The sequence below is a fragment of the Pezoporus flaviventris genome, unplaced genomic scaffold (genome assembly GCF_033815535.1).
Source record: "Pezoporus flaviventris isolate CSIRO_AGI_PZ_B2104156 unplaced genomic scaffold, CSIRO_AGI_Pfla_v1 ptg000093l, whole genome shotgun sequence".
Lineage (NCBI taxonomy): Eukaryota > Metazoa > Chordata > Aves > Psittaciformes > Psittacidae > Pezoporus > Pezoporus flaviventris.
In genome coordinates, this window is record NW_026892641.1 from 4704615 (window position 1) to 4715011 (window position 10397).

Genomic DNA, 10397 nt, shown 5'->3' on the forward strand with positions numbered 1-10397 from the left:
TATTGTGCAGGGGGCTGTGCTGCAGGAGGGCTGGGTGTTCTCTGGCGGCTGGAGACTGGGAGGACGTCGCTGAGGTTCATGCTCCGCACTGCTTCCCGTAAGGTGGACTCCGCGCGGGTCGAGCCTAAGCCAGGCTCCCGTTGCTGCCAGTTTACGGCTCTTCCTCGCTCCCCTACTGCCACCTCGTGCCCAGGAGCAACGGGGCCGAGCCAGGGACTGAGCCCCGCGCTGGGAAGCAGCTCCTGGGCAGCCACGGCGTTAGGGCTGAGCGCTCAGGACCCAGAGTCCCCTCCAGCCCTTCCCCGCGGGCAACGCTCGGAAACTCAGAAGCCGTTAAAGGCACCCCACACCCGGCAGCTCCATCCTCAGCCGCTGCGCTGCCCTAGCAGCGAAGGGAAGAACCTGCTCGCCCGACGCTCAGCAGCGAGCGCCGGCTCCAGACCCCGCTTCCCGCACCCTCCTGCTCGGAGCTCCTCCGCTGCTTCCAGCGAAGCCTTCGTGGGCGCAGCCGAACGCGAGCAACCTCCGCGTCGTTTCCTGCCCCACAAAGAGCCGGCTCTCGGGGCACCTCCCGCAGCTCGCTCCTGTTCGCGGCCACTGCCCCGCCCCGGCCCGGCCCGGCCCGCAGGGGTTGTCTTTGCCGCGGGCGGGAGCGCACGGGCTCTGCCGGAGCTGCCGCGGCCGAGAGCCTCGGTCCCTCCTCGGCAGGGGCTGAAGCCTCGAGCCCCGCGTGCGCCCGGGGCACGGCCGTTACCTGCGCTGCGGCGGGGAGAGGCGGAGTGAGGCCGCGGCGGGGCCCGGGCGGCTGCAGCGCTCCCAGGGGCGCTCCGCGGCTCCTCCCGGACTCGGTCCCGGCACCCCCGGAGCGGACGCTGCCCTTGAAATCATTGTATCCTGTGTAGAATGTATAAGAATGATTAGATTTTCCTGTCAATACAATGATGGAAAAGAAGAAGAAACAAAGGAATAATCCTTCTTAATCAAACGCTTTGTTACTTCAAGGGGTGCTTTGTTTAACTACTCCAATGTCTCAAACGCTTTGCTAATTAAAGGGGTACTTTAACTGCTTGAATGCCTTCAGGGGCTTAGGTAATCAAGAGATACATCCTGTCACAGGATGAGGTGAAACTTGTGTATTGAATAAGTAACTATAGAAGAAATGGAATTTAGGAGGGCTAAGATGGTGGTTAAGCTTGTGATAGACATCCCCTGTTAATGCATTACCAAGGAATTCAATAACTTTTTAACACGTTTCTTCACCGGAACGTAAGACCCCAGCAACAGGAGGAAAACCATGGAAAGGTCATCTATAAGGGTTTCGTTATTTCCCTTGAAAGAAAAGAAAGGCAAGGTGAATAAACCAAATAAATCATCACGGGAGCCTTTAGATAATTTACCACCCCCTTATCGAGGGCGGGACTCGAGAGGTGATCGGGAAGGTGCTTACCCACCGATACCACCCGATCGTCGGCTCCCCCATCCTCCCCTCCATCCAGTCGCACCAGAAGTAAAATAAAAATACAGGAGAATGAAAATTTTCAGGAGGAAACGAAAGAAAAAGAAACTCTATTTCCCCTCCGAGAGGTGCCGATGGGAGGAAATGGAGGGGGGATTGGATTTGTAGCAGTACCCCTGAATACGAGCGATGTAAGAGCCTTCAAAAAGGAGACGGGTCGGTTATTAGACGACCCTTTGGGGGTTTCTGAACCATTGGACCAGTTCTTAGGTCCTAATATTTATACCTGGGAGGAGATGCAGTCAATATTGGGAATATTATTTACTGCGGAAGGAAAATCTACGATTAGGCAAGCCGGAATGAGGAACATCAAAGAGATGACATCAACAGGGTCCTCCCGGAGAGCAAAAATGGCCTAATCAGAATCCCTATTGGAATAATCAGAGTGGCCACGACAGGCAAAGCATGACAGACTTGAGAGAGATTGTAATACAGGGAATTAGGGAAGCAGTTCCAAGGGGACAGAATATTAATAAAGCTTTTAGTGAGCATCAGGAGAAGGATGAGTCTCCTACTGATTGGTTAGAAAGATTAAGGAAAACCTTGCAAATGTATTCTGGAGTGGATCCAGCTTCCCCAGTAAGAGAAGCGCTTTTAAAAGCTCAATTTGTGGCACGATCTCGGAGAGACATTAAAAACAAAAACAAACAAACAAAAAAAAACAAAACCCAAAGCTGGAGAAATTAGATGACTGGCAAGATGGCGGGTTACAGGATTTGTTAAGAGAAGCACAGAAAGCTAAGCTGGAGAGATGTTTTTCAGCCTGTGATATTGGGGGAATGAAATAAAGAGGAAAATAATATATCACAGGTACCTCCGAGAGGAGCACCCTCTCTATCTGTCCTATCAGATCTTGGTAAGGAGGAGGAAATTGCTGTCACTGGCAACAAGCAGCACATTCACATGAAACCAGAAGTACTGTTGCAGAGGCAGGCATCTGTAACCCCAGCAGAGCAGGGTGAGCAGCTGTAAAAAAAAAACGGGGAGGGGGGGAAACCAAGACGGGGAGCTTGCGCAGCTCCTGTGTTTGAGCACGGGGCAGGCAAACAAGTGGGAACAGACGGGACTGAGGGGTTGTTGAATGCCTTGAAACTGGTGGAGGAGGAATGTCGGGCAAAGGTGGGGGAAGTGGGTTCTTCTCCTATGGGACCGGATTGGTGTGTGTGTTGTGGGGAGTTTTGGACGTTGGAAGTGAGACTGCCCGGGGCTGGGGGGGGGGAGGAGTGCCATGGGGTCGCTCCGGCGGCTGAATTGGAACTAGGCTGACAAGGGACTTGGGGAATCTACCCTAGCAGATCCACTGGTTAAATTAAAGCTAGGGTCTAGAGGAAATAAAGTGGAATTTTAGTGGACACAGGAGCAACTTATTCGGCGTTCATTCAGAGGGAAAAGAATTTGTTACAGACGTGGGAGCTACTGGCCACCAAGGAAAAGAAAAAAAAACAAACCGAAAAAAAAAAAAAGGCATAAAGAGGCATTCTTTCTGAAACCCTTAAAGTACAAATTGGGAAAACAAATAGGAATAAAAAAATAAAATTTTTATGCATGCTAAATTCTCCAAAATCTTTATTAGGGCAAGAAGCAACATTTAAAGAAGGCAAAATGGAATTAAGAGTTAAAAATCAATTAATTGCAGTTTTGAGTTTATCTTTAATTCAACAGAAAAAGCGAGCAGGAGGACCTCCCTGAAATAGAAGAAATCCTCAATCCAGGTATAGCTGGGAGTATGGGCATCTGAAATTCCAGGTGAGGCAAAAAATACTTTGCCTGTTAAAGCAGAAATCAAAAGAGGGGCCTGCCCAATTAGAATAAAACAATATCCCCTAAAATTGCCAGAGAGGGAATTAAAATAGAAATTCTTAACTGAATGTGAATTGGAATATAATACTCCTATCTTGCCAGTAAAGAAAAGTTGCAGACTGGTTCAAGATCTCAGGAATCAACAAATTTGTAGAGGATATTCAGTAATAACTGATCCGTATACCTTATTGACTAAATTGAATCAGAAATGGTTTGCCGTCTTGGATTTAAAGGACTCTTTCTTTTGCTTACCATTGGCCAAAGAAAACCAGAATTTGCTTTTGAATGGGAACAACCTGACACAGTAAAGAAAACCCAATTAACTTGGGACAATATTACCTAAAGGGTTTAAAACAGTCCAACGATTTCTGGAAATCAGTTAGCACTGGAACTAGGATCATGCAAACCACCCACTCAGACGGGGACTCTGTTACAATATGTGGATGACCTATTAATTGCCACAGAAACAAAGGAAGAATGTGTCCAGTGGATGGTGGGACTATTGAATTTTCTGAGACTGAATGGTTACTGGGTAACCAGACAAAAGGCCCAACTAATCCAAACCCGACTTTCCTACCTAGGATATGAAATAACAGGAGGACAGAGGAAACTTGGAATGGCTAGAAAAGAAGCCATCTGTCAAACTCCACGACTGCCAACCATCAAGGAGGTCCAGATGTACCTGGGAATGACTGGATGATGCAGACTTTGGATGCATGATGATGGTGTTCTGGTAAGACCCCTATATGAACTGTTAAAAGAAACCCCTCTCTCTTTGGAATGGACTGATTCAGCAGAGGAGGGCTTTAGAAATTTAAAGACCAGAGCTAATGAGAGCTGCAGCTCTGACTTCTGGATGTGACTAAATCCTTTTGGCTATATTCCTATGAAGAACAGGAAATAGCTTTGGTGGTCCTTACTCAGAAACGAGGACCCTGTAAGAGAGCAGTGGTGTATTTTTCAAAACAGCTGAATGAAGCGAGCAAAGGATGGCCCGGATGCCTAAGAGCTGTGGCAGCAGTTGTCACGAATATTGAAGAGGCTCGCAAATTCACCTTGGGGAAAAAAAAAAAAAAAAAAAAGAAAGAAAAAGAAAAAATGAAAATTACTGTGCTAGTGCCCCATGTTGTATCAGCATTCCTGGAACAGAAAGAAGCCCACTGCTTATCTCCCGCATGTTTTTTAAAATACCAGGCCACCCTTGTGCAACACGATGATATAGAAATTGTGGTCACTAATGTTGTGAATCCAGCAACTATTAACACACGACTGCTTGGCCACTATATGAAACTATATTCAAGCCGACCAGATTTGAAAGAAACCTGGAAGGTGCCCTGGAATTGTCTAAAGACAAAAGGATAAATATTTTGACTGATTCTAAATACGCATTTGGTGTGGTCCATGCACAGGGCGCCATCTGGAAAGAACGAGCACCTCTGAACACACAGGAGAAACAGATTACACATGTTACAACTACTGAAAGCTGTTCAGCTACCTGAGGAAGTAGGTATTATGCATTGCCGAGGGTATCAACAAGGTGAAATTTGGCCAATTTCAACAATCCAAACTCATTCCCTTAATCCCTGATGGCAAATTAACAATTGAGAAATCTAAACCTAGATATTCAAAGGAGGATAGAAAATTGATTGGAGATCTCAAAGGAGAGGAAAACAAAGAAGACTGGGTTCAGATACCTGATGGGCGGATTGCGATCCCCTATCCAACTCTGGAAGCTAGTTCAGGAGGAACGTAATAAAACTCATTGAGGTAGCTAGCAACTCTTTGTATAAATACTCAGATGAACAAATTGCAGGAAGGAATCTATAGAACATAGTTCAATTAGTGACAATGTCAGCCCTGTCTCAAGAATAATCCTAAAATTGAAAATAGAAATCAAATTGGTACAACTGGGGAGGAAGTTATCCGGGACAGCACTGGCAAATAAATTTTTCTGAATTACCGAGACCAATATTTGTTGGTGTTAACGAATGCTTTTTCAGGGTGGCCAGAAGCATTCCCTTGTAGAATAAATAATACAAGACAAGTAATTGGGACATTGTTAAACAGTATACTACCTTGTTTTGGAGTACCAGAGGCAATTTCTTCCGACCGAGGCTCGCCCTTTGGTGCAAAATAATGACAAGAAATTAGCAAAAATTAGAAACTGATTGGCAACTACATGTTCCTTACAGGCCTCAGGCCAGCGGGCAAGTAGAAAAGATGATCAAACAACAGATTAATAAAATATGTTAAGATATTGATACCAAGCCTTACCGCTGGCTCTATTAAGAATTTGAACTAAACCTCGGTCGAAAGACGAGGCTATCCCATATAAAATTTTATGTGGAAGACCGTATCAGTCCCAGTTTAAAGGAGAAAGTCTTCTGAAAGTGGGAGAAGGCTATCTCCTAAAATTTCTGGTCAATCTGGGAAAACAATCAGAAGAAATAAGAGAATACTGAGGACAAGAGTGAGAGGCACGGATTATCCGACTCACCCTTTTAGATCCAGAGACTGGGTTTACGTTAAGAATTTTTCAGGAGATCCTCTACAGGAGAAGTGGAGCAGACCATATCCAATAATACTGACCACCTTTACAGCAGTGAAGATAAAGGAACAACCTGCTTGCAAGAATAAAGAAAGCACCAGAACCAGAGAAGACATGGCGGATTGAACCTTCAGGACCCTCGCATATGAAATGATAGCAGTCATAATTTGGATTTATGTGATAACTGACATACCAGCTTGGGACTAATACTTATACCTGAAATTAATGCAGAATGTTACTAAAGTTGTTAATTGTAGTGACTGTTGGCTGTGTGCACAGTTGCCTGAATCAGGAGAAGAGCAGGGCCTTCCATTAACTGGAGTTCCAATTTCTAACACTATCTCACGGACAAACCTAACATTTGGCACAGTTAATCCTAATCGAAGCAAAGAATATTATACCTGTGTACGAAGACGTATGACACCAGGAACCAGGGTATGAGGTTTGTTTAAATGCCACAGGTGTAAGTCACTATTCAAATTGCAATCACACTATTAATATATGGTATTGTGGTTCAGTGGTGGCCCGTTCCTGAAGGGAAAGGATGGCATTGGTTATGTGGAGAAAGTACTTATAAGACCCTACCCCCAACTGGAAGGGGGCACGCACCTTAGGTGCTGTGATACCCCATCTCGGAACCTGGGTTAGAAGTTTTGCTAATTTCGTAGTTTTGTGAGATGGCTAATTCCATCTTTGGGAGTAAGGGAATTAGAAAAGGCAGTCATAAATATCTCAGCAACCATAGAGGAAACAGAAAGTAAAACCACTGATATAATCCAAGTGGAACAAGAATCAATGAAAATTGCTGTTCCTGAAACAGATCAGGAGGAAATCTGGAAACAAATTAAAAGATTTCAGAAAATGGCCAAGGACAATACCTCCTGGGGGTTTGAAGAAATGTAGAAAAACTTACCTTCATGGTTACCTGATCTCTCCTGGTTAAGGCAACCGGTGCCAGGAATGATAATTGTTTTAATACAGATTGCTTGTGGTATAACAAAATTTTCTTCCTGAAACTGTAAACGATCTATGATAAACGATGAAGATTGAAAAAAGAAATGAAATTTAAATATCAAGTAGAAACAGGAAACTATTTCAAAAAGACTCTGGATGGTAACGGCAGCATATAAAACGTTGCGACAGAATTTGCAAAAGGACAGAAAAAGGGGGTACAGACATTTGTTGGTACTAACGGACACCTTTTCAGATTGGCCAGAAGCCTTGAATGGCTAAATAACCTAGGAGTGACTGGACGGTTCCGGGAAATACTTAAACGAGGCCTTCTAATCTTAGCTATAGGACTACTCATTTTAATGACTGTACCTGGCATAATACAGTGTATATCAAAATCACTTCATAAATCGATAGAAGGAACACGGATAGCTCTGTCATAAATCACACAGTAAAAGAATTAACTAATTTTGTAGAAAAAGGGGGGATTGATACAGGGTTAACCAACGTACAGGGGCGTTAGTATTGTCTGTACCTCTCACGCCTACTAAGCAGAACAAAGGCACTAACCATTGAAAAGGAAAAGCAGACACCTGGTTCTATTGACAAGGAAAAGCAGACTGATTCTACTGATAAGCAGCTATTGATAAGGAAAAGCAGACGCCTGAAGGGGGAGAAGCAGATGGTTTATGGCTGGGACCCCGACCAAACCCACAGGCCATACGTGAAGACTAAAAGGCGAAAAGTTCCGGAAGAGGAAAACTCAGTTACTTCATCTTGAAGGCCCCTACCCACAGGAGGAAGACTCAGTTACTTCATCTTGAGGGCCCCTACCCACAGGAGGAAGACTCAGTTACTTCATCTTGAGGGCCCCTACCCACAGGAGGAAGACTCAGTTACTTCATCTTGAAGGCCCCTACCCACAGGAGGAAGACTCAGTTACTTCATCTTGAAGGCCCCTACCCACAGGAGGAAGACTCAGTTACTTCATCCTGAAGGCCCCTACCCACAGGAGGAAGACTCAGTTACTTCATCTTGAGGGCCTGCCCATGACCAGAGGGGGCACTGCACAGGCGCAAAGGACCTTCTAGCTCATTCTAGTACAAAGCGGGGATAGGTACAGGCGTATTGCGCAACCTTACGAGTATATGTAACTTGAGAGAATAAACGCAGAGGGAAACAACACTGAGGCACGCGTGACTTTGAGGAATTATCCCCGTGCGTCTCAGCGCTGAATAAAAAGCATACCTGCTTGACAACTTGAACGGGCCGTGGAGCCGTTACCAGCACCATAAAGACGCAGGCCTGTGGCCAGAGCACCGCGCATGCACCACAGCAAGGCGGCTAGAGCGCACCTTCTACCACAGAGAGGCACGCCTGCGGCCAGAGCGTCGCACGTGTACCACAGAGAGCCGGGCGCTGTGCTGGCAGCGCGGTGTCTCCGCTCGGGGCCGCTCTGTCCCGCGGGCACGCGCCGCCACTGCCCGGGGGGTGCTTCCGTCTGGAGGCGCGCTGCTCCGTGCTCACCTGCGGGCGGCGCACGCGCACTGCGCCGGGCCGTGGTTCCGCGCTGCCGCTCCCCAGCTCGGGCGGAGCCGCTCGCCCCGCCCCGCCCCGCCCCTTTGCTGTTCCTCCGCCTCGGCTGCGCTCTGCGCGCGGGGATGCCCGGGCCGAGCTCCGGGCGGTGCCGGGAGCGGGCGCTGCGGGGCAGAGCACGCTTTTGGGCCGTAACCGCTGGGTTCATCCGGAGGCACCGGACCCCTTGGTGCCGCGGGGCTGAGGCGCGGCGCTCCCTGCCCCGGCCGGAACCCGCGGCAGCTCCGCTTCCGCTCCAGCACCCTCGGGGCCCGTTGCCTTCGGGCGCGGATCCCGCGGGGCCGCACCGGGAGCGGTGGTGCGGGCCCGAGCTCGGCGGTGCCACCCCTTGGGGTGTGGAGCATGGTCTTAGAAGCCCGGACTGGTTCGGGTAGAAGGGACCTTAAATCTCCTCCAGTTCCAACCCCTGCCACGGGCAGGGACACCTTCCACTCGAGCAGCTTGCTCCGAGCCCCTGTGTCCAACGTGGCCTTGAACACTCTCAAGTGCTGGGGGCACCTGCAGGCGGGACAGCTTCGTGCTGTGACCCCCCCAAGCTGGGCATCGAGTACCAAAGCCTTTAGTGGGGTGGTGCCCGGGGCTGCGCAGAGCTGGCTCTGCCCCTCACCCTTCCTGGGGTGCTGTGGCTGGTTGCTCCTTCCTTTGGGGGCACTCCAAGGAGCAGCCAGCAGCGGAGTCACCAGCCAAGAAGCGGCTGTGGGGTGGTGCTGCTGCTTAGCTACGGCCACATCCCGGCAGCACGTGATCAGATTGGCAATTTAATAGGGAGCCTTTCAGCCCTGCACACACCCTCCAGTTCAAGCGCCATTGAAATGGGAACCCGGAGTGCCCATGGCGGGAGCTGACCCCTCCCCATCCGCCACCTCCATTCCCAGGGAATGCGTGATGCTCAGTGCACATGAGAGGGCTCGCTGGGGGCGGGAAGGCGGTAGGCAGGCAAGAGAGGATGCTCGGGGCAGGTACATTTGTTGCTGGGGGCATGGACTGGCTGCGCTGTGAGGAGCTGAGCAGGAGAACACGTGGTGGAGCTCGGGCTGGGACCCCTGGGAAGCCCAAGGAAGACCTGGAACAGCAGTTGGTGACTGCTCCCAGGAAAGATCAGGGTGGTGGAGAAGCATCCCAGGGAGCGTGGAAGCCAGGGAGAGAGATGGTTCTGAGGGTCTGGGGACACAAGAGAGTGGTGGGAGCATCCCATCCCCATCGAGCTGGGGATTGGAGGTGCTGTACAGACAAAGGCTGCATGAAAAGCTTGTGGCCTGTGGATCAGGCCTGGCAAGAGGGACGGGTGCTCCTCGGGCTTTCTGGGAATGCTCAGGATCCAGAGGGTGCAAACACCAAAAGCAGCCAAGAGACACCCCGGGGCTGGGATCCCTTTTCCAGGCAAGGTTCAAAAGGAAAACACAAGGAAGGGGTGGCTTTTTTTTTCCTCCGTGCTTGCTTATCCCTCTTTGCTAGGCAAAGGAATTGCCTGGCACAGAAGGGAAACGATGTTTTCTTTCCCCTGGTGCTATTGCCTGTTCAGATGGTACCCACTGGGGTGGATGTATCTGGCCTCCTCTGTACCTGGGATGTGCTGGCATTCCCACATCCCTCTACCTTGGGAGAATCACAGTCTTTATAAGCTCCCCAGTGCTTGCTGTTGCTTCTAAAAAGCTGGTGGCACTGTCTGGCTTCAAGTGGCTTTTACATAATACAGACTGTCAGGCCAGATGATCATCACGGTCCCCTCTGGCCCTCAAATCTCTGAATCTAAAAATGAGAGGGCACCAGCACCTACCTCCTTGCTTCTGGCTGATTGAATCCGGGGCATCACGTGTTCTCTTTATCCTCTCCTTTTCTCTCTCCCCTCCCTGCATCATCTTTAACTGAAGGTGCATTCTCCTTCCCCTGGTGCCCGGGGCTGGCAAATAACGTCGGAAGGAGCAGACCTCTCCAGCCTCGCGCTGGGATATTCTCCTCCCCAATCGCAGTGCTTCACTGGTGGGA